Source organism: Dipodomys spectabilis, unplaced genomic scaffold (genome assembly GCF_019054845.1).
Source record: "Dipodomys spectabilis isolate Male_0828 unplaced genomic scaffold, ASM1905484v1 ptg000165l, whole genome shotgun sequence".
NCBI lineage: Eukaryota > Metazoa > Chordata > Mammalia > Rodentia > Heteromyidae > Dipodomys > Dipodomys spectabilis.
The window spans coordinates 4,199,344-4,223,790 of NW_024870842.1; the positions used below are offsets into that span (position 1 = coordinate 4,199,344).

A 24,447-nucleotide genomic window follows, 5' to 3' on the forward strand; every position below is an offset into this window, starting at 1 on the left:
GCTAATATCATGGTTCAAAGCCAGACCAAGCAGGAAAAATCCATAAGATGTTTATCTCTAATTAAACACCAAAAAGCCAGAAGTGATGCTGTGGCTCCAATGGTAGAGCACTAAGTGGAATGGTAGAGCCTTAAATGGAAAAGCTCAGAAATAGCACCCAGACACTGAGTTCAAGCCCCAGGACTGGCATGTGCACAACACACACACACACACACACACACACACACACAATGAAAGACTCTTGTCTGAATTCCCACAAAGGTCATGAGGATGGATTTTGAGGCTAAGTAAATGGAGAAGAACCAGGAACTGGAGAGAAATATGAGAAGCTTGTAGTATGTGGTTCATACCTTCCAAGGTCACACATCTCCCTCCACATTCTCCATCACTTTCCCAGTGCCAGGGCCCTGTTGCCCATTACAAGAGTCACCTGGCCAAGCTTCCCATCACTGCCTGCCTAGTTAAAAAGTTGCCTTCTATGTGGAAAAGCTCCTAGCAACTTCACTCGTAAAACAATTGCGCAGACTGTCTCTCATCAAGCAGAGGAGATACTCTTCTAGCCATGTTAGAATCCCACACAGTCCAGATTAATTCTTCATGCATTCCCATTGGATAAACACCAAAACACAAATGCCTATGAATAGCTTGTCAACAGGGCCCAAGTAGAAGTCCTGTGCCAGTCTCTCATCACCCCCTAAAAACTCTGTGTCTCCTGCACAATTTAAGCTCCAGTGTTGTATGGATGGAGCCAATGATTCACCAATTTATTCCCAGTTCCATAACAGCCAGTTCATAAATACTCCTGGATGAATAATTGGATGAATGAATGAATGAAATCAACTTCTAAGAAAGCCTTCAAGGCGCCTTTCTCTTTGCAAGAAGAGTCTTTCACAGGTGACATTGATCAAGATGCATTGTACTCGCAAACTGACATGTTGAATTGAAACAACTCTGTACAACTACTTAAAGACAATAAAAATCAATCAATAATAAAATAAAATTATATGCACACACACAAAAAAACAACAGAAGGGCCTTTCACATGGACAAAGAAGGTAGCACCCAAGATTGCACTAACCTCAAAATTATCTGCTGCTGGCTTGCCATGGTTACCAAATCGTTTCACAGATTCACCTCTTAGGGTTCACTTAGAGTCCCCAATTAGAGCCTGTTAAGTCGATGCTCTTACTTCAGTGGCATATTGAGGCCATAGCAGGGGAGACTTTGATGAGGGTGAAATGATCATTCTGAGATGACAGGAGATAGGGGATTGAGGCTTGGGAATAGCGGCTTCAATTAAAATCATTCTTCCCAAGTCTAATTTGCACATTGTAATTTTTATGTCTGACCCTCCTAAAAGTCTTCAACTCCTTGATGAAATTTCCATAATTACTTTTTGAAAAAGTCCTTTCCCAAAATACCACTGCTGCCTTCTGCAGCCCTACCCCACCCTACCCCCTGCCCCTTCTTAAAGAAAGATCAAACGAACGTTCTGTTCATACAGAAGCCTTCCATCCATGAATGGGTACATAGATGTTTACAAGCTATACAATAAAAACACATGAGGAAGTGGCTCCCAAGTGCCACAACTCCTCGAAGCAATCACATAGACCTAAAATACAAACATATATAAACACACACGCAGGGTCACAAGCATATATATATGATCAGGTTGACTAAAGTATGGTATACTCCAGGATGGACTTCCATGATGTGGCCCCTGGGAACAATAGGGAGTTTAACAAAATCAATAGCAAGAAACTAAACCATGTCTTAAATGAGGTTGGTAGGATATAAGAGAAGGGGGCAGATAACACAGGGAGAAAACATGGGTGAATACAGTCGTGATATTCAATCTGCATATGTGGAAATGGAACTCAGTAACTGGAGGAGATAGGTGGGTAGGGAGAGAGGAGAGAGTGGAGAATGACAAAGAGATAGCCAAGGTACATTATACGTGTAAATTGCCATGTTGAATTGAAACCCCTTTGTACAACTATTTGAGGATGATAATTAAAAAAAAAAAGGATAGGAAGAAAGCAAAGCATAGAACCAGGCGTCAGTGGCTCACACCTGTAATCCTAGCTACTTAAGAGGCTGGGATCTGAAGATCTCAGTTCAGAGCCAGCCCGGACAGGAAAGTCCATGAGATTCTTATGTCCAATTAACCACCAGAAAACCAGAAGTGGTGCTGTGGCTCAAGTGGTAGAGTGCTAGCCTTGAGCTGAAGAGCTCGGGGACAGCGCCCAGGCCTAGAGTTCAAGCCCTACCACAAAAATAATTAAATAAATAAATAAAGCATAGTAACATAATTAGAAAGTTTACAAAAAATAAAGTGGCCAGGCATTGGTGGCTCATGCCTGCAATTCTAGCTACTCCAGAGGCTGAGATCTTAGGATCGTGGTTTAGAGCCAGCTGAGACAGGAAAGCCTGTGAGATTCTTCTCTCTGATTAATCATTAAAAAGCAGTGGGAATATGGCTCAAGTAGTAGCATGCTAACCTTCAGCAGAAAAAAAAAAAAGCTCAGGGACAGCACCCAGGCCCTGAGTTCAAGCCCCAGGATTGGCATAGAATAAATAAATAAACAAACAAATGTAACCCAAACATTCTTTACCAGATGACTAGAAAACCAAAATGTGGCCTATTCATACAATGGAATACTATGTAACCTTAAAAAGGAAGGAAATTCTGATATAGTCTACAAAGTAGGTGAACCTTGAAGACGTTGTGCTAAGTGAAATGATCCAGACACATTAGGACAAATACTGTAGAAGACTCCTTGGAGACTGGGGAGGAGCCTCGAATATGCAAAGTCATACACACAAAATTAGAACGGAGAATAAGAGTAACTTTCTGTTCAAGGCTGAATTAGCTGCAGAGTTTTGGCAGGGGGAGGCTGGTTACTTAAAAAACTTAGAATCTTATTTGGAGGAGATTGAGATTTAGGGTATTATTTTTTAAGCCAACCCTGTCCTTTCCAGAGCACTGAAATATTAAGGAAGGCTAGATTAATTCGAAGATCAGACGGCAATAAAGAGCTGGTAACACAAAGGGATCTGTGGATCATTTCAAGTTACTGACTGGAGAAATCTATGCACACTCAGCCACAGCACACCCATGCCTGGTGTTCTTGCCAAAGCAAAGACAGGATCCTAGCCAACTCCTTGTTCACCAGGCAGCGCTCACAATGATTTCTCTCTGAGTCTCACCTGATTCCCCTTGCCTGGGGGCCTTAGCACGTGCTGTGCCCACTGGCTGGAGGGTCTCCCTAGAGATAGGTGTGTGTTTACTCACCTATCATTCCGATGTCTATTGCCTTCAGTTAGCTCCAGCCGGCCTAGGTCATCACACCATGTCCTGCTTTAAATATGGTTTGTCCCTGCAAGACTCAAATTGAGGCTTACTTCCCCAATGGGTCAACAGAGAAACGTGCTGCGATCTTTAAAAGGAGGAGCCTAAATAAGGTGATGGGTCATGACCTTAAAAAGGGATGAATGCTGAGATTTTGAATGGATGGGTTAATTCTCATGAAAAGTGAGTGGTTATAAGAGTCTCTATCTCTGTCTCTCTCTCGGTCTCTGTTTCTCTCTGTGTGTCTCTCTCTGTCTCTCTCTCCCTCCCTCCCCACCCCTGTATGGCCTTCACCAGAAACCAGTGCCAGTACCACAGCACCTTGCCCTTGGAAGTGAGTGCCAAGACCCTTTTCCTAATAAAGGATCCAGCTTCAGATATTTTGGTATAGCAGATTGAGGCACAAACCCTGTAGGCACCCTGCACCTGTCCCTGAATAGTCCTCATGACACCGGAATTTGTGGCTCAGCTACTAATTAGAGATGAGCATCCCTCCCACCCATCTCTAAACTCCATGGGAACAGACACCACTGTATGTTCACAGGACCAGCCATGTATTCTGCAATCTCAATGAAATGCAGGCCCTTTTTGTTGAAAAGTGTGAGGAATAATAGAAAACAGATGGTGACATAGAATATTAAGGCAAGCTTGTCACAACTGTCCTATGCATGTGGCCTTAGGCTGCTGAACACTTCCATACCTATGAAACCTATGCTTTCTACTATACCTATACCTATACCTATGCTTTCTACTATAACTGCGTCTCCTAACCCAGAACTTAGCTGATAATATTTATTCATAAGTCAATAAGAGTACAGGAATTCTCTAATATCCTACTCTTCCTCTCTTCTACCCGTGTCCCCTCGTTTTAAGCAAAAATAAATAAATAAATAAATACTAAGCATTCTCCTCTGGTCATTCATTTGCAATTAGCTGTGTGTGTCTTTCTTTAAAGGTTAGACATTTCTTTGGCGGCTTCATCCAGAGCCCAAGACTGAGATTTCTCAGAAGTTGCAGCTGAGAAATATATTTTTGTGTTTCCTTGAAGGAAACTCCAGTACATCTTTCAGTGAGCTCTTCTTGAAGAGGAGGGAAAAATCAATGCCTTCAGATAGCATTACCTTGTCCTGAATAATCCTGCAGCTCCCATGACTTACTGTAGAGAGCATAATTGAAGTGAGGATAAACTGCACACCATTTCAAAGTCTACTAAATTGAAACCGTTCTTTTTGTTGACACATGCTTGGGAAGCTGTAGATAATGTGATTTAAAATAAATACACTGGCCCAGTATACTTCTATAATTGAAATAAATATGAAATAAGCCACAGAGTCCGCAGACAGTTGGGTAAATTAACCCCTTGTAGCCTAGGTAACAGGATATTTGTCTTCAGAGGACAGTGTGGCACTGAGGAGATTTGGGGAAGGAGAAGATACCACAGACTCAGAGGAGACGGACACTTCCAAATACTGAGTTTTGAGGAACTTGGCCTGAATTTGCACAAAATGGTTCTGCCTGGTGATGAATCCTCTCGCGAGTCTACTACCCGTAATGATTCTCGATGATTCTGTTGAGTCATTATTAAGAGCGAATGTATTAAGAAGTAATGATCCACTGGTGGGGGGCAGGATGGGGGGCGGGGCGGGGGGAGTCTAGCCATGAGCCAGTTCTCTTCCTTCCTCTGATGGTTCTCAGGGTACAGAACAAAACACTAAGAGCTGCATTAAAATGGTTTCCTCCAAGCCATTTTGAGCAATGTGTCACTTCTCAAGGCGTGCCAGAAGACCAAGAGTAGGTATCAGTCAGTCTCAGGAGCCTAACTAGATAGGTGCCTGTCCTCACCCTGAGTGATAAGACAGGTCTGTTAAGAGCCATCTCGTGATGATCCATTGCCTTTATATTTCAATTTAGCAGGCTCACCTCTGAGAAAAGAAGAGAGACACAAGGCAAGAGTGACTAAGAACAAAATGGAAGCAGGTCACTCTAGAACCATGAGGAAGAAACCCAACCGGTATGCGGCTCTCCGAGAAGCCCCACTGGTGCCTCAATACCTCCAAGGCTCCAGCATGCTTGAATAGCATATGTCAGGCAGGGAGGCTGGGGCCCTTCACTGCAGGCCACCCAAGAGTCTGATCCAGAATTCCAGACATTGGAAGAAGAAGCAAGAAGAATGATTAGCCTACACCCACAGTGTAGGCCAGTATGGGCTAAGACACCCCCTACACCTCTAACCACAGCAAAACAGGGAGCACTGCCCCTCCATCTTCCAAATCTCTTCCGAGTTCTCTCACAACCAAGTCTGTTCCAGAACCTGCAAGGCAAGGAATTCTGGGAAATGAAAGGAAGGAACTCTGGGAAACGAAAGTAAGAAAATCCTGGGAAATAGAATTTGGGATAGTGTAACTCCAACTTAACTAAATGTACATGATACAAATCCCTGAGAAATAATAACTGGACCACCAAAAATGTCTCATCAGAGATCTTTAGAGTAATCTTTGAACATGTTATTTTTCTGTCAGGATATACCCTAACACTTTGGAAATTGGACATGGACCTCAGTTTGGGCAGAACCCCATGGGGTATATATAGTCTTAATTGGGGGTTTGCCCTGCAGGGGGCATTTGGCAATGTCTGAAGATGTTGGGGGTTGTCACACCTGGGCTACAGGATTTGCATCTAGCAGTTAGAGACAAAGGTCACCACAAAATACCTTGTAATGGGTGGACAGCAACCCCATTCAAAGTACATAGGCCAAGATATCTACAGTGCAGAGATGAGGAAATCTGAGAAGAGAAAGGAATAACACATAGTGGTGGCCTCCAACTATCATGACATCTAAGAAAATCAGAAAAAAGTATGTTATTTTTAACTTTTTAATTAAAAGTAAGAAGCATAGTCAAAAGAAATTAAATAGATCAGTATGTACCAGTACCATTATTGGTAGCTAAAGAAATGCAAATTATCCAACACACATGTATACAATTGTAATATACAGCAATTACATAATTATAGCGTATATGGTACAAGAATTTTTTATAATGGTTATGACACATATACCTTTTTTTGTTTTGTTTTGGAGACAAAGTTTCACTATATAACCCAGCTACCCTCAAACTCTCTATCCTACTGTCTCAGCCTACTCAGTGCTGGTTTTATAGCCGGGCACCACAAAGCTCAGCTATATACATAAATACAACACTATCCTACTTGAGCACCAGGTGAGTAGCACCTTGCACACAGTTTTACTTTTAGCCTAAGTGTGGGAGTCAGGGTGTACCAGAGGCTGGCCTTCTATGGACTAACACAGGAGGAGATTGATGGTTAAGGATGGACTGATGTAAACTCATTACATTTTTTTTCTTTTCTGTCAGTCACGGGGCTTGAACTTAGGGCCTGAGTGCTGTCCCTGAGCTTTATCACTCAAGGTGAGCCCTCTACCACTTTGCAGCACCACTTCTGGTTTTCTGGTGGTTTATTGGAGATAAGAGTCACATGGACTTTCTTGCCCAGGCCGGCTTTGAACTGCGTTCTTCAGATCTCAGCCTCCTGAGTAGCTAGGATTACAGATGCATTACATCTTGTCAAATCCTCATCCCCAGATTATAGAGAGAGGGAGCATGGGTGGAGCTGGGAGAGAGAAGAAAATGGAGAAGCAGAGACCAACGCTATACTGGATACTGGTTGGAGGTTAGACATGTGGTCAGGGGTGCCATTGAGCTCACTTTCCTCATTCAGATGAGAGCTTCTTGATGGAGCCCAGAGAGAATACCAAGAGCAGCCTCAGCCGTGGAAAATAACCACTCCTCTGAGGACACACACACACAGACACACACAGACACACACACACAGACACACACAGACACACACACACATACACATACACACACACACACACACACACACACACATATACACAGAGCCTCAGGGATGCCAATAAGCACTCATTATTGGAGTCTTAAATATTTTGCTAAAGGCATTAAAGCCTTCTTTTCTTTGCAGTCACATTACAGCTTGTGGCTGCTAATTGTCCTCTGTTAGGCAAGGCATCAGAATGTGACATCAGAATGCCTTTCCATCTGTCCTGGGCTTTGTCTGGTGCCCTGTGTCTCCATCCACAGCTTGCCTATAGCCTCTGTCCTCAGAGCCGGTACACACCTCTCAGCTCTGAAGCCAGCTTTTCTGGAAGAGTAACATGGAGTCTTTTTTTTGCTTATTTGTTTTTGTTTTGTTTTGGGAGACAAGATCTCACTGTTTGGCCCAAGCTGGCAATGAATACACAATCCCTGCCCCCCCCCCCCCCCACACACACACACAAGTGATAGGATTACAGGCATTCTCCACCAAGTTTAGCCACCGGATTCTTCTTCATGAGGTTTCATTGTGTGCAGAAATGCAAACAGTCACATGATTCCAAATAGCCTGAGACATGGTTCTCCACAGGGCCGTGTCAGTCCTGACATCTCAAATCTGTTTCGTACAAAAAGTTGTCAGGCAGAAAAATAAGTCGATGAATAAAGGGAGGGGGCAGAATACACATACAAACATCCATCCTCCCTGAGCCTCCTCTTCACCTGCAAAATGAAAATACTCCACACCAACGGGAGAGATCAGGAAAGATAAACACCAAAGTCTTAACAGCCTCTATCGCTGAGTGATAAGACATTTTTTCTTCTTTTTGTGATCCATACTTGGTAATGGTTCTACAGGAAACGCATAACATTTTTGCACTAAAAAAATAAAAACAAGCTAGGCCCCCATGACTCATGCCCTTTCATCCTAGCTACTCAGGAAGCTGAGACCTAGAGGACCCAAGTTCAAAGCCAACAGGGTCAGAAAAGTGTGAGAGTCTCTATATTCAATTAACCAGCATAAAAGCAAGGCTGGAGATATGACTCAAGTGGTAGAACACTAGGTGAGCAAACAAATTGAGCTTAAGACCCCCAAGTTCAAACCTAAGTACTGTAATTTTGTATAGATTTTTTTGAGACAGCATTCTCAGTATATATAGTCTGGGCTAGCCTCCCAACTCAGTCCTCCTTCAGCCCCCAAACTATGACATATAAGAGTATCACCACACTTACCAACAAATGCTAGTTTTAAGTGAAGATAATGACTGTCTTGCTTATACAAATATATATTAAAAATAAAACAGATACTTTTTTAAAGAGTACAAACACAGCAGGTAGGAGAGAGACTTGACAAATGGGATTACATCAAAATATAAAATTTCTACACAGCAGAAGACATACTTACTAAACTTGAAAGACAATGTACTGAAAAAAATCTCTTTACCACCAGTGTAGCTAATGAAGTCCTACTATCCAAAATATACAAATTAACCACTCCCAAAGCCAAGAAACCAATTGTTGAATGTGCATAGGAGCTCAGGAGAGCCTTCTCAGACAAAAAGGTCAGAATGGCAAAGAAACATAGGAGGAAATGCTCAAAATCTCTAGCCATAAAGGAAATGAAAATCAAAACAACTCTGAGATTCCATCCCTCCCCAGCTAGAATGGCCACCACCAAGAATATGAACAACAAGGGGCTGGGAAGGTGGCTCAGTGGTAGAGTGCTTGCCTTGCATGCATGAGGCCCTGGGTTCAATTCCTCAGCACCACATAAGCAGAAAAAAAAAGCCGGAAGTGGTGCTGTGGCTCAAGTGGTAGAGTGCTAGCCTTGAGCTGAAGAGCTGAGGGACAGTGCCCAGGCCCAGAGTTCAGGCCCCATGACTGAACCCCCCCCCAAAAAAAAGAATATAAACAACAACAAATGTTGGCAAGGATGTGGGGAAAAGGAACCCTTTTGCACTTTTGGTGGGAATGTAAACTAGTAAAACCACTGTGGACTGAAGGCTAGTGGTTCTTCAAAAAGCTAAACATAGATCTTCCCTATGACCCACACATACTATTCATGCACATCTACCCAGAACATCACAAGCCAGGATATTGTAAACACACTTGCACATCCAGGCTCATTGCTGCACTGTTTGCAATAGCCAGGTTGTAGAAACAGCCCAGATGCCCTACAATAGATGAGTGGATCCAAAAGAATTTTACACAGACATTAAAAAGAATATTATGTCATTTGCAAGGAAATGGGTAGACCTAGAACAAATCATGTTAAGTAAGTCAGACTCAGAGAGACAAATGACACATGTTTTCTCTCCTGTGTGGAAGCTAGACCTAAAATACATCAGGCCATGATAAATCATATAGGACTATAGGCATTCATATACAGTAAGACCACAGGAGGCTACTATTAGGGGAAGAACATAAATGCACAATTCCTATGTACCTCTGGACATATAAAGTCTTGTCCATCTCTGTTGGGATGTAGAACTAAAAAGCCTCATGACAGAGAAAATTCCCAGATAAAGTTCACACAAGGTCTGCTCCTACATCAGAATAGCATGAGTTGGCAAACATCTCCAAGGGGCAAAGCTAAGTGTTTTCTATTAAACAGTAGCAGTGGACATCTTTGAAAATTCCTGACAGAAGTCAGCTGACATCTTGCTATGTTGCATTTGTTTTCTCTGCCCCCCCTAAATTCTTACCTTCTTTCTCTAGGTTGTTGTTTTTTTTTGTTGGGGGGGAGGGTTGTTGTTTTATTTTATCAGTCATGTGGCTTGAACTCTGTGCCTGGGTGCTGTCCCTCAGCTCTTCAGCTCAAGGCTAGCACTCTACCACTGGAGCCACAGCACTACTTCCAGTTTTCTGAGTGGTTTATTGGAGATAATCTCACAGACGTTCCTACCCAAGCTGGCTTTGAACCTCGATCCTCAGATCTCAGCCTCCTGAGTAGCTAGGATTACAGGTGTGACTCACTAGAGAAGGTGTCCAGCCTTCTCTAGTTAGTTTTGAGATAAGGTCTCACTTTTTACCAGCACTGTCTTGGAACCATCTAGACTTCAACCTCCTCTCTAACTGAGATGACAAACGTGTGCCACCAAGCCCAGCTTTTTATTGGTTAAGATGGAATCTTGGGACCTTTTATCCCAGGCTGGCCTCCAACTGAAATCCTCCTGATCTTAGCTGCCTGAGTAGCTAGGATTGAATTTCTATTTAGTGTGCTAATGGTCCCATTGCATGAAAGTACCAGATATCATTTGGAAACAGCTGAAATACTGTAATCTAAAATGATGTACTTCCTACAGTTTGTGGTAGTTTACACTGTTAACCTTCCTCAAGTTTTAAAATATCCCTGTGCAGTCAATGAAAAGCCCACTCAGGGCTGGGAAGGTGGCTCAGTGGTAGAGCGCTTGCCTTGCTTGCATGAGGCCCTGGGTTCGATTCCCCAGCACCACATAAGCAAAAAGGAAAAAAGCCAGAAGTGGCACTGTGGCTCAAGTGGTAGAGCGCTAGCCTTGAGCTGAAGAGCTGAGGGACAACGCCCCGGCCCAGAGTTCAGTCCCACAACTGGACCCAAAAAAAAAAAAAGAAAAAAGAAAAGCCCACTCACATCGCTTCCTTTCCAGCAGCCTGTTTTGGTGCTGTCCCTGCATGCCAGCTTTGGGCTCAGGTAGAAGGGTTTTACACTGTGGACTGAATTCTAAAAGGAGTAGAAAAATATATATATATATATATATTGTGTGTGTATGTTTTAGACAGTTTCATACAAGGTTCTTAGCTATAACCTGTAGTTCAGAAAATGCTTAAAAGTACTTTGTTTCCCTTTGGGAATTTTCCCCTACTTCCAATACACTGAACTGATTTCAACCCAACTTGCGATTAGAGCAGGAGTTGGAGTAAAGAGATGTTCATTTCACTTTACAAGTAGCTGACAAATTTTAAACTTGCTGTACCCTTTCAAAACCTGAGTTTTCTTAAAAAAAAAAAACTCATTTTAATACTTATGTGTCCACTGGTTTAAGATATGGACCCATGAAAATGAAATGAAAGATATTGACTTATTTAAATAATTGTTTTTAAAATATGACCAGCAAACGTATTCAAAAGCTAATTCTTTAAAGAAAAATTAATCCCCTAGATATTGCTTTAGCTGATCGAATAATTTTTTTAAAAGAGTTGAATGTGAGTGGTTCATGCCTGTGATCCTAGCTACTCAAGAGGTTGAGACTTGAAGATTGCAGTTCAAAGCCAGCCCAAGCAAAAAAAAAAAAAAAGCCATGAGACTCTCTCTCGCACTCTCCTCCCCCACCCCTCATGGATCTTGAACTCAGAGCCTGGGCATTGTCTCTCAGCTTTTGCACACAAGACTATCACTCTACCACTTTGAACCATAGCACCACTTCCGGTTTTCTAGTGATTAATTGGAAACAAGTGTCTCACACACTTTCCTGCCCAGGCTGGCTTCAAACCATGGTCCTCAAATCTCAGCTTCCTTAGTAACAGGATTACAGGTGTAAGCTACCAGCACCCAGCATCCATGAGACTCTTAGCTCCAATTACCTACCAAAAAGCTAGAAGTAGAGCTGTGGCTGAAGTGGTAGAGCTCTAGCTAAATCAGGGACAGCTACCAGGCCCTGAATTCAAGCCCCAGGACTAGCACAGGAAAGAAGAAAGAAAGAATGAATGAATGAAAGAAAGAAAGAAAGAACAGAAGGAAGGAAGGAAAGAAAGGAGGCAGGGAGGAGGGGGAGGGAGGGGAAAAGGAAAGGAAAGAAGGAAGGAGAATATGTAAAAACATGTGCATAGCAAAATGATGGAGGGATAACAAATTGATAATTCAAAGAACCCTAAGAAAGCCTTTTAATTCCATGTAAAGTGAAGATGCTTGAAACAGGTAATTTCATAGGGAAGTGTGATTACACTGCTGGCCCAGGAGAAGGTGAGAGTCTAAACACACTAATTTGAGTAGTAATTTAGAAAGTAAACAAAGGCTTAGCCTCCCCAAAACATAGAAGACCCAGATGTCCAGGAAAGAAAATCAACCAACCTTTCACGGAACAGATAACACATACCACTACATAAGCTGTTCGATCTTATAAGAATGTTTTCAATTTCTTTTCACTGAGCCCACAAAACTTTTATACCCAAACTGACAAAGATGATATTTTAAAAAAAAAATGCCAAGTAAATCTCACTTATGAATAGTAATGCAAAAATCCTGAATAAAATATCAGCACTTAGAATCTGGCAGCAGAGTAAAAAACTAAAAAATCGTATATCCACATTTCACATGCAGAGATAGACCAGCATTAGAGATGGGCAGTGGTCACATGTCTACCTAGCAAAACAATAGGATCATCCTCAAAGATGCCAGCAAGGGTGTTGGACAACACACAATATTCCATCTTGGTTGAAAAAAACAATAATCTTTTTATTAAAATATGAGGACACAGATGCAACTTTAATATAATTTTAAAACATACATAAAGACAAACTCATCCTCATGTATAATAGCCAATTGCCAAAGACATCCCCATTAAAGTCTGGAATACAATAAAATGCCTGCCACCAGAACACCATTTAACATTGTGGGAGATGCTTTAGCAAAACTGTGATCACTTTTGACAAGGGGAAAGGAAATAATGATTATTTGTATTTCCTCTGCATACTTATAAAATTCAAGAAGACCAACATGAAAATTTCAGGGGAAAAAAAAAGAAGGCTGTGAAATGTGTACATTTTACAGCAGATAACAATACCTTCCTACATATAGATATCCTATTTAGCACACATGATAGAAGAAAAACCTTCATATAAATAAGAGTAAGATAATACCCATTTCTTAAAATAAGGGTCTGGGAATGTGTCAGTGGTAGAGTGCTTGCATGAAGCCCTGGGTTCAATTCCTCTGTAACACAAAAATAGAAAAGGCCAGAAGTGGTGCTGTGACCCGAGTGGTAGAGTACTAGCCTTGAGCAAAAAGAAGTTCAGGGACAGTGCCCAGACTCTGAGTTCAAGCCCCAGGACTGGCAATAAATAAATAAATAGGGCTCGGAAGGTCACTCCGTAATAGAGCAATTGTTTATACAAACAAGACCCTGGGTTCCATCCTAAGCACTGCAAAAATGAGAAACAGCTGGATGCTGGTGGCTCACACCTGTAATCTTAGCTACTCAGGAGGCTGAGATCCAAGGATCACGGTTCAAAGCCAGTGAGGGCAGAAGAGTCCTTGAGACTCTTATCTCCAATTAACCACCAGAAAACCAGGAGAGGCACTATGGCTCAAAGTGGTAGAGCACTAGCCTTGAGCAAAAGAGCTCAAGGACAGCATCCAGGCCCTGAGTTCAAGCTCCATTACAACCAAAAAAAAATGGGAATGGGGAGAGCTACATTAAAGTGATGTTAATATAACTGCAATAACTCTCTAGACTTGCTAATCTCTCTTTTGCAAAGAAAGAAAGAGAAGGAAGGGAGGGAAGGAGGGAGGGAGGGAAGAAGGATACAAAGAACAGAATTTTTTTTAATTTTTAGACTAGAAAAGACCACTAGAAGCATGACATAAACCACAAAAGCCACAAAGACAAATATTTTAAAATCTGCACATTAACACTTGAAACAAAACTTAAAACTAAACAAAATTGGATAGAGGTATATTTGATACCTGTGTTAAGGAGCCGTCTTTGGTTGATAGAAGATATTTCTTTTTTCTTTTTCTTTCTTTTTCTTTTTCTTTTTTCTTTTTTTTTTTTTTTTTTTTTTTTTGGTCGTGGGGCCTGAACTCTAGGCCTGGGCGCCGTCCCTCAGTTCTTCAGCTCAAGGCAAGCATCCTACCACTTGAGCCACAGTGCCACTTCCAGTTTTCTGCAGTTAATTGGTGATAAGAGTCTCATAGACTTTTCTGCCTGGGCTGGTTTTACACCACGATTCTCAGTTCGCAGCCTCCTGAGTAGCTAGGACTACAGGTGTGAGCCACCAGTGCCCAGTGAAGATATTCTTTTTATTTCTTTCTTTGTTCTGGTCCTGGGGTTTGGACTCAGGGCCCAGGCACTGACCCTGAGTGTTTTTGCTGAAGGCTAATGCTCTACCACTTGAGCCTCAGCTCTATTTCCAGCACTTTGGTGGTTAGTTGGAAATGAGGGTCTCAGACTTTCCTCCCCAAACTGGCTTCAAATCACAATCCTCAGACTGTGAGTAATTAAGATTACAGGCATGAGCCACCTGTGCCTGGCTTGGTAGAAAATATTGTTAATGTGAAATTTTCAATAAATAATGGGCATGAAATATGTAAAGCAGTTCACAGGGTAAAATATTATAAATGTATACATATCTATAATAACACAATGCACACAACTCATGATTATGAAAGTATAAACTGAACCATTGAAAAGACAGTATTATACAGCATGTTGGTACAGACCTATAATCCCAGCAGTAGGGAGGCTGAGGCAGAAAATCAAATTTTCTATTTTATCAGATTGGTAAATGGGGGCGGGGGGGGAGGAGCCTCCATCCTTATATACCATCAGCAGGTATGCAAATTAGTACACACTTTGTAAAGATTTCCAAACATGCATGTGTTCAATCTTGACCCAGCAATTACCATTCTAGAAGTATTACCAAAAATGGTTCCACCTGTAATTCTAGCATTCAAGAAGTTGAAACAATAGGATCATGAGTTCAACCTTGGATATGTAATAGTGCTCTGCTATAGAGAACAATGACTTATAAGTAGAATTACCATATCATCTACCTCTGGAAATGTATCCAAAAGAATTGAAAGCAGAGCCTTGAAGAAATATCTGTACATCAAGTCTTCCTTACAACATCCTTCACAATAGCCAAAAGAGAGTAGCAACCCCAATGTCCATCAACAGATGAATGGATGAATAAAATGTAGTATATCCATACAATGGAATAGTACTCAGCCTTCAAAAGGAAAGACATTAGAGCATATGTGCAATATAGTAAGCCTCAAGAACATTATGTGAAGTTCAGTCAGCCAACAACTTAAAGATTATAAAAAATAGGATTAAAAAAAAACTTGCTGAATGCTATCTCTTAGGTCTCTAGAGATCCAAGGATTTTCCCAAGCATTCTGATTCTGGAGCCAACTAGTAAGACATGTTACCACCAACACCTCTTGTTTCTTACGTAATTCCTATGGATGCATCACCTTACTTAATCCTCACAATTACCCCCTTGAGGTTACTGAGTACTTCTTACAGGAAACTGAAGCTCAGAAGAGTTACATAACTTGCCCGTGATCAATAATTGGCAGAGTTTAGAATGGACCCAGGCCTGTCCTTCCAAAACTTAATGTATTCAACTAAGCATACACCCTACTCCAGGCTCCCCGCCTCCTTCCACCTCCTAAGAATTGGCTGGGAGGGGAAACAGGAAGACAGAAGGAGGAAATCTCCAGTGATTTTGGTCTTTCAGAGGCTCCGGCTTTCAATGACCAGCTGCACCTTGACCCTGACCATCCTTGAGAGGTTTCCGGTGAGTTAAATCAGATACACTAGCAGCCCTAGGGAACTGGGTGACAATCTTATTGTATTCATCATTTTTCCTGTCTTCTTAAATTAGTGTCATATTAGCTTAATGCAGTACTAACATGATACAGAAATGTTAGCATATTATAGATGACGTGGTGTGTCAAGTAAGAACTTTATCTCATTACTCTGCCACGGGGCAGGGGAGGGGGCTGTCAGAGAAGGGAGAATGTAAGTCTGCCCCTAAGACCATCCGTGAATGCTGAATCTACGCAAGATCCCCCAATTTGGAACTTGAACTGGGGAAATGGTGAGAGAAAATACGAGCAAGTCTGACTACAAGATATATAATCAAATATATAGTAAGAGAATCGTCTGACATGTAATAACAGGGTCGAATCCCTTATAAGCTGGTATTTCATCCTGAAAACCTGAAAGGAGGTGACAGGCACCCAAAAAAGGTTAGAGCTTTAGTTAACATAAGCACTTAAAACGTCTCCGGTGGATCACACCTGCTGCTGGAGAATAGGAGAGTCTTTTCTCAGAGTTAACAGGTCTTAAAGGGTTCCGTTGACTTTCAGAGCATGAACAGAACCAAATCCCCTGAATTTGTATGTGTGCAAATGAATTTTTTTGTCAAGAATAGTCCTTTTATTTTATTTTTACAGTACTGGGGATTGAACTCAGGGGCTCACACTTATTAGGAAAATACTCCGCCACTAGAGTCATGCCTCCAGTTTCTTTTGTTTTTAGTTTTTGTTTTTCAGATACGATTTCATGACAGCCTAGACCTCAATCCTCTGCTTCTCGAGTAGCTGGGATGACAGGCATGTGTCGCCATACCCAGCTTGAGACTGGGTCTTGCTAGCTTTTATCAGGAGCTGACCTTGAACAACAATCTAGAAAAGATCTTGGTATCTCAAAGTCAGGTCTAAATAATTTGCCACCTGTACATTAAAAGTGGGTTAGGAAAAATCAAGCTGAAATAAAGCAAGGTACCAGGAAACCCTGGCTTGTAGTCCAAATTTAATGATTTGTAGTAGTCCAAACTTAATGATTACATTAAGTTAGATCTGCCTCCAGATGTGGGGATAATCACAATTGTGTTATATATATCTCCCAAGATTCTGATGGAAACTATTGAGATGATCTATTGGAAAGAACTTCAGAAATGATAAAAATCCTCTTTTGGAAAAATTCAGTGGTTTTCTTAAATTACCATGGATAAGCCAGGTGTAATAGTACAGGCCTATAATAGCCTACCTGGAAGGCAGAGATTGAGAGGATCACAGTTTGAGGCCAGCCTGGAGAGAAAGTCAGTGAGACTCTCATCTCAATGAACAAGGCAGACATGATGTTTCACAACTATAATCCCAGCTACACAGGAGGCATAAGTAGGAGGATCTCCTACTTAGGCAAAAAAAAAAAAAAAAAAAAGCATATGACCTATATGAAAAATGAAAAATGACCTAAAGTTAAAAAAAAAGGAAGCTGGGTGCCAGTGGCTCACACCGTAATCCTGGCTACTCAGGAGGCTGAGATCTGAGGATCGAGGTTCAAAGCCCGGACAAGAAAGTCCAGGAGACTCTTATCTCCAATTAACCACCAAAAAACTGGAAATAGTGCTGTGGTTCAAGTAGTAGAGTGTTAGCCTTGAGCTGAAAAGCCGAGGGACAGCGCCCAGGCCCAGAGTTCAAGTCACATAATGGACCGGAAAAAAAAAGGACTGGGGGAATAGCTCAAGTGGTTGAGCATCTACCTAGGAAGTATGAGGCCTTGAGTTCGAACCTCAGTTCTGAAAAGAAGAAAATCACTATCACATCTTAACATGAGGAATTTCAAAATATCCTATGCGCACACCACCCTGCTTTGGGCCTCCTAGGCTCCCTTGTTCAGTCCTGATTGTCAAATTTCAGTGGCTTCCTCTACAGTGAGCTCAGGGAACCACCTCCTGATAGAGAGACCTGCCCACCACCCAGAACTACCTTAGCCAAGAGAAATGGAGTCTCTTTCTCCAAATAGGCCCACAGCTCTGCACTCAGAGTGGGAGGGAGGGAAGGATAGTGAAAGGAAAACAGTACTGCTCTGCTATAAATAGGAGCTTCCTCTTAATTAAAAATCTATTAGCAAATTTCCTGATAGGTTGATGGTATTTACAAATATAAACTAATAGCTATTTATTAGAATGTTTATACGAAGGCCTCAAAATGAGTTTTTCCTTGTAGAGTGATAATTGTTCCAATGGCTTCCTGCTGATTTAATTACTTCAATTAACAAGGCTTCTTAGTCTGGATCCTTGGCTAGGAGCTTAAGGACTGGGCTGTATCCAGACCTCTCACTATAAAAGTACCAAGACAGACGCAATCGAAGTCAGAATGGAGAGCAAGAAAGAGAGATGTTAGGCCTGGGGTTGCTCCCTGGGCCCTTCCAGAGACAAAGAAGAGGCTACTCACACACACTGAGTGGCATTTTTGGATCGTAAGGTTCATTTGGCTATTCGTGTTGTCACCTCCTGCCTCCTTGTCACCAGTGATGTTCTTTAAATGGAGAGAGGGCACCTCGTGAAGTCTTGCAGCTCAGCAAAGGAGCCCTTGGGGTCAGTGTCTTGTGTTAGACCTTTATATCCCTCTGATCCACACCTAGGGGAGCTGTTCACCTCATGGTGGACAGGAAGCAGAGAGAGAGAGAGAAGACAGGACCCAGGACCAGGAATAACCTTCAAAGGCCCCTTGCTAGAGAACTACTTCCTCCAGCAAGATCCTACTTCTTCAACTTTCTGGAACTTCTCAAAACAGCATCACAAGTTGGGGACCCAGTGTGCAACACAGGAGCCTGTGGAGGGTATTTCAAATTCAAAGCAAAGTATGCTTGATGACCTGGGTGGTTTTAAAACACGTCTACCAGCTCTGCAACATGCCTCTCTCTAACACGTGGCATCTAATCACCATGCCTTCATTGTGGGGCTGGAGCTGGTCTCTCTCTTTAAACACATGAAATGTAGCAAAGGGGACAATGAGTGTGGATGACATAAAAGGAATCACCTTTCATTTACTCTTTCCTCCCTTCCTTCTTTTTTCCTTCCATTCTTCTTTTTTCTTCTTCTCTTCCTTTCTTCCTTCCTTGTCCCAGGTTAGCCTTCAACTAGTGATTTGCCTAGTGCTAGGATTACAGATATAAACCTCCACACCTATGTTATGGCAGTAAATTGTTATACAGAAAACTAACAAGCACATCAGAACAAATGGATGACTTCAGAGAGAACTGAGCTTGTAAAAGAACTTATAGGGGATAAGAGATTCAATGACTAACAGGACTGGAATATACCAACAGGATAGTGGCTGCCTCTTTGAGAGGTGATACTTGACTTGGATTGCTACTTGAAGACAGATGAGAACTGAGAGAGGACATTCTGAGTAGAGAGAACACCAAGGGCCAAATGTTCAGACAGAGCTGGGCATTGGCAGTAAGGACAGAGAGCTGTGTAGCAAGTCCAAGATGGTATCTGGTGGGGAGCAGAGCCTGAAAGGCCTCAGAGCTAATGGCCCTAACATTGAGGGTAGTGGGAAGCTAGTGGACAGTTTAGGCAGGGAAATGACACAATCCAAGGCACAGACCTCAGTGCCACTTTGGCTGCTACATAGAATTCCATAGAGAAGGCAAGTGTGAGAGCCTGAGATCAGCCAGCCTCGGCAGCTCACTCAGCTCAGTGGTCATGCCGGCTGAGAGCACACGCAGGAAAGATAGAAGAGAAGAAACATGTCTGAGCTAACTTTGGACTAGAATGTGTATCATTACTGAGGGGTTGGACTTCAGAAATAGAAGTGGAAAAAAAGGATGAAAGAAAGCTTGAGCAATTGGAGAGAGAGGAGCTAGCAACAGATATGTTGAAGATTCAAGTAGGAACAGGTGTGAGTCCTACCTGTGTGATTCAGGCCTCACCTGCTTAACAGGCCAGTGAAACCAAGCTCAAGCATCTCTGTGGACCAAAGAAGGTCACTATGTCATGTAATGTTTCATAACTTGCAAGAAGTAGCTTAGTCTCTGTCACTTATTTGAAACCTACAATAAGTCTGGGTTAATTACATAATTGTTTACATCTCTATTTTACAGATGTGGACAACTGGGGAGAATTTTATGCTTGTCTAATTCCCCAGCTACAAAGGAAGCCATGCAGGGGCTTCTCAAAGGGATAGCTAAAGGTGTGAGTATCTATGCTGAATTGTTTCTTGCATGTTCAACATCCTTCAACTCTGCCCACTCCATGCCCTCCCTTCTCCTCTCTACGCTCTCCATTGTTGTGACAATCAGATACTACTCCAAACTCCTCTATAGTCATCAGCTTTCCGTAGCTATAATGCAATGCCAGAAATAGTCAAATTAGAAAGAGAAAATAGTTGTTTTGGCTCCACTTTGGAAGTTCTAGTCCATGATCTACTGACTATTGGCTTGTGGCAGTACAATACATCATGGCAGGAACATGTAGTGGAGGAAAGCCCTTCACCTCATCAGCCAGGAGGAAAGGGAAAAAGGAAGAGGCAGAGACTCCACAATCCCCCTTTAGGACATGGCCCCAATCACCTAAAGACCTCTCACTAGGCTCCACCCACTCAAGTTTCCAACACCTCCCAAAAGCTCGACTCTGGTTGACACACCTTTAAAATATGGATCTTTAAGGCATATTTATACAAGCTATAGCATCCTTAAAGAGGAGCAGAACCACCCATAGGCACACACACACACACGCACACACGCACTGTGCACACACAGCACTACATGTGCTCTCAAAATAAAGAATAATCATATCCATCTGATCTTCCCTGAATTCACCTGTTCATGGAGTACTTCTTCTCTGCTGGTACTTGTTAGATACTGAGAATACAGGAAAGGATCGAACCTCATACCAAACTGGACGTCAGCAACTCCTTAATCAGGAAAAGAGCTTGAAATCCCCACAAAATCTAGTGAACATTTTGAGGGAGTTTCCCAAGACTGTTCTCATACAAAACCTTTCATATGTCGCATGAATTCCTGCCTGCCGATAAGATTCAAGTATCGGGAATCTGCATCCACAAACACACCATGCAGAAGAGGATTCTGAAGCCTCGGGCAGAATATTATAATGTTTTCATGGCCTGCCCAAATTCCGAGCATTAGATTTGATGAACAGCTTTATTGAATTTTGCAGATAAATATTTAAAGCCTTCAAGGGTTTGTGTAAATCACACCTAAGCAGACACACTTGCTGGCAGCGCCATCTCCTGGCAAGTAGTGGTATTGCACAGGGAAATTAACAAGATACTGAAGACTCAGAGCCGGACCCAACAGAGACCCTCTGCACCCCATCCAGAAGCCAAGGTCCAGTGCAGAACCGCTTATCGGGATCCTCGAGGCATATCTGAGGGGGGGGGGGGGGAAATCTCCAAAACAACAGAGAGAAAAAAAACAGCAGGAGTGAGGATATCAAAGAGATGCAGTAATTTTTTTGTTTCTTAGAATAAGTTTGGGGACACAGTGCCCTCCAGAGGCCCTCCCCCTCACTCCAGGCAGAAGTATCCCTCGAACAGTCCAGAGAGGTCTGAGTTCCCAAGCACAACCTCCCAGGGCCCTTTGGTCCCCTGCTTACACGTCTGCCCTGACCATTAGCAGGTGGAGGAAAACTTGGAGCTCTTAAAAATGATACCATATGCTGGGTGCCGGTGGCTCACGCCTGTAATCCTACCTACTCACGAAGCTGAGATCTGAGGATCTCGGTTAGAAGCCAATTGGAACGGGAAAGTCAGTGAAACCCTTAGCTCCACTTAACTACCAAAAAGCAGGAAGTGAAGGGGTGGCTCAAGTGGCACTGAGCAGTGGTCTTGAGCAGGAAAAACCAAGTGAAAGCGTTCCCACTGAGTTCAAGCACTGGCACACACAAAGAAAGATGGTGTCAAAGAAGAATATTTCACAGCAAGGGAAGGGCTCCGATTTTACAATGGCAAAAAGAATCACAAAACAATATGGGTGTGATTGTGTGAGTGCACGTGTGCGTATATGCATTTATGTGTGCATGTGTACACAAGCTTGTGAGTGTGCATGTGTGTGACCAGAAGAATTTACACATAAATATTAACAATGGTTATCTGCAATAGTAAAAATAAGAATGATTCTGTGTGTGCATGCTTTTTTGTATTTTCCAATTTTTCTATAAAAACGTATGACTTTTGTTGAAAAGAAGAATCTTAAAAAAAAAACTATTACCTCCAAAATAAATACTTCTTTTCCTCCTTCCAGCTGTATTACAAGCTTACTTTTCTTTTTCTTTCTTTTTTTTTTTACAAACATACTTTTCTTTTGTTGTATAGTCAGAGAAAACAGGATAATTGTTGACAATAATAATAACTCACAACAGAGTAATTACTAATTTAAAAAACAGGGCATAGAATGCATCTCACCCAATGTCTGCTACAGAGCAAAAATTCCGTTAATATGAGCTATTACTACTGATAATTTATTACCACTATTAGCATTAGCCTTCCCTAAAATACAACAGAACATTGATCTCAAAGAGCTCACAGTTTAAGTGGAGAGATAAAAACATAACATAAGGAATCTCTGATAATACATGAAAGAAAGTGATGTAATACATTAAATACATATATGGAACTATCACAATGAAACCCCTTTGTACAATTAATATATGCTAATAAAAGAGAGAGAGGAGAGGAAAAAAGAATTTTTAAGGTGATGTGATGAATCAGACCCAGAGTAAAACCCCTCAAGCTTCAATTCTAGACAGGCTCTTTGCTTGCAAGATAAAAAGATCCACTCAACTTATCTCAACTAAGGAATCTCCTCAGAAGTCTGTCATGAAGCTCAAAGGTAAGAACCAAAGCGCGCAGCCAGGCTCCCCAGGATCCCAGGCTGGAAAGCCAGGGTGGATCAAGTTTCCTGTCCCTCTCAGCCCCGCTTCGCCTCACCCCAACTTCTTCCAATGCTCCAGCTGCATCCTACTGACTTACAAAGCTGTTGCAGAGAATTCCCTGGCCAGTCCCGAGCAGCCTCTATCTTTGTACAGAGCTAGCCAGCTCCGTTTTGGTCTTGGCATTCCATAAGCTGAGTGGAGCATGTCATTGGGACCTGGCTCCTCCATCAAAAATCACTGGCTTCTGACCAACCAACAATGACTATTTCCAGAAATGGGGGACTCACCCTGGTGCAACTTACCCTGGAGAAAGGAATTGGGTCACATGACACAAAGCCCGCCCTTGGCATCGTGAGTGAAGGCAGGGGCAGAGAAAGCACTATTTCCAGCTCAGCATCTCTAGAGCAGTGTTCATGAATGTCCATTTATTTGACAAGGTTTCTCTCTTATCTGCCCTCGTAGGCATATATAGTGGAGATTCTGTGAATGTTTGATCTTTGACTAATAATGAAGGGGAAGTTTTGTTGTTGTTGTTGTTGGGGTTTTTTGGCACAGATGGGGTTTCGACTGACCTTTGCTCTAGCAAAGATCCCCACATCCAGGATCTGTGCCCAGCGGCAGCTACTGTGTCGCTGAGGTGGCAGAACTCCATCGTCACTTCCCAGAATCCACTGGACTTCCCAGGACAGACATCCCCCATTTGTCTACTCAGAATGGAGATGGGCCTAGGACTACAGATCTACACCCTCTAAGTTTTTAAGGTATCATCATTTCCTCCCTTCAAAGGAGATGCAGTCTTTAACTGACTACCTATCAGGGCTTTCCCCACTCTTCCTCAGCCCAAGTGTATGGGTTAAACCACCTATGAACACTGTCAACCCAATTACGCATTTGAGAAGCTCACACGTGATACCAGGAAGAGGACACACACCTCATAGAGCCATTGGGAACTGGACTGTGGCTAGGCCCTGGTTCATCACACTTACAGAGGAGCATGACTCCTCTGTCTAGAGACAGAGAGCATCACCATGGTGATGCTTTGGTCTCTAGATGTCTGTTGACACTAGAATTCTGTCTTTGAAATATCTGATCATTCCCCTTTCCCCAGTGAATAGCTACTCAAGTCACTGGCCATGTGTCTATCTGAGGAGACTTACAAATGAAGCTTGAATGAATCACTGCTGCTTGTACCAGCTGTTAGGAGGCAAGGACATTCCAGACCTTGCCAGTTCCTGTTTAAAAATGGACTCAAATGTTGTATGAAAGGAGAGGTTAACACTCCCCTTGACAAGAATGGAAGAGGCCCTTGGCCCTGACAGCACACATACGGATAAAGCTTTGCCACCTACTTCATGGCATCCAACCATCATTAAAAAAAAAAGAAAGAAAGAAAGAAAGAAAAAGAAAACTGGCTCAAGCTGAGTACTGGGGCTCATACCTGCAATCCTAACTACCCAGGAAGCTGAGATCTAAGGATTGAAGTTCAAAGCCAGCCTGGGCAGGAGAGTCTGTAAAAGTCTTGTCTTCAATTAACCAACAAAAAGCCAAAATTGGAGCTGTGGCTCAAATGGTAGAGTGCTAGCCTTGAGCATAAAAGCTCAGGAACAGTGCCCAGGCCCTGAGTTCAAGCCCCTGGGAAGAGAGAGAGAGAGAAACTGGCTCATATCTGGCAAAAGTGAGCAAGGGATTTCTTCTGATATGGAAGAATAAAATGACTGCTGCTGCTGGCCTCTATATCATCTATCTTCAATGTCTTTATTTTCCTTTCCTTAATTTTTTTTTCAGTACTGCAGTTTAAAATCAGGGCCTTATACTTACTAAACAGGCACTCTACCACATTAGCCACATCTCTAG

General features: G+C 42.4%; 1 non-coding gene across 1 annotated transcript; it reads left to right on the forward strand.

Annotated features, from left to right (window-relative positions):
- Nucleotides 1-23,845: 23,845 nt before the first annotated feature.
- Nucleotides 23,846-23,968, forward strand: LOC122119394. Its single transcript, XR_006149555.1, has one exon. It is a non-coding gene; the product is annotated as a U6atac minor spliceosomal RNA (small nuclear RNA).
- Nucleotides 23,969-24,447: the final 479 nt, after the last annotated feature.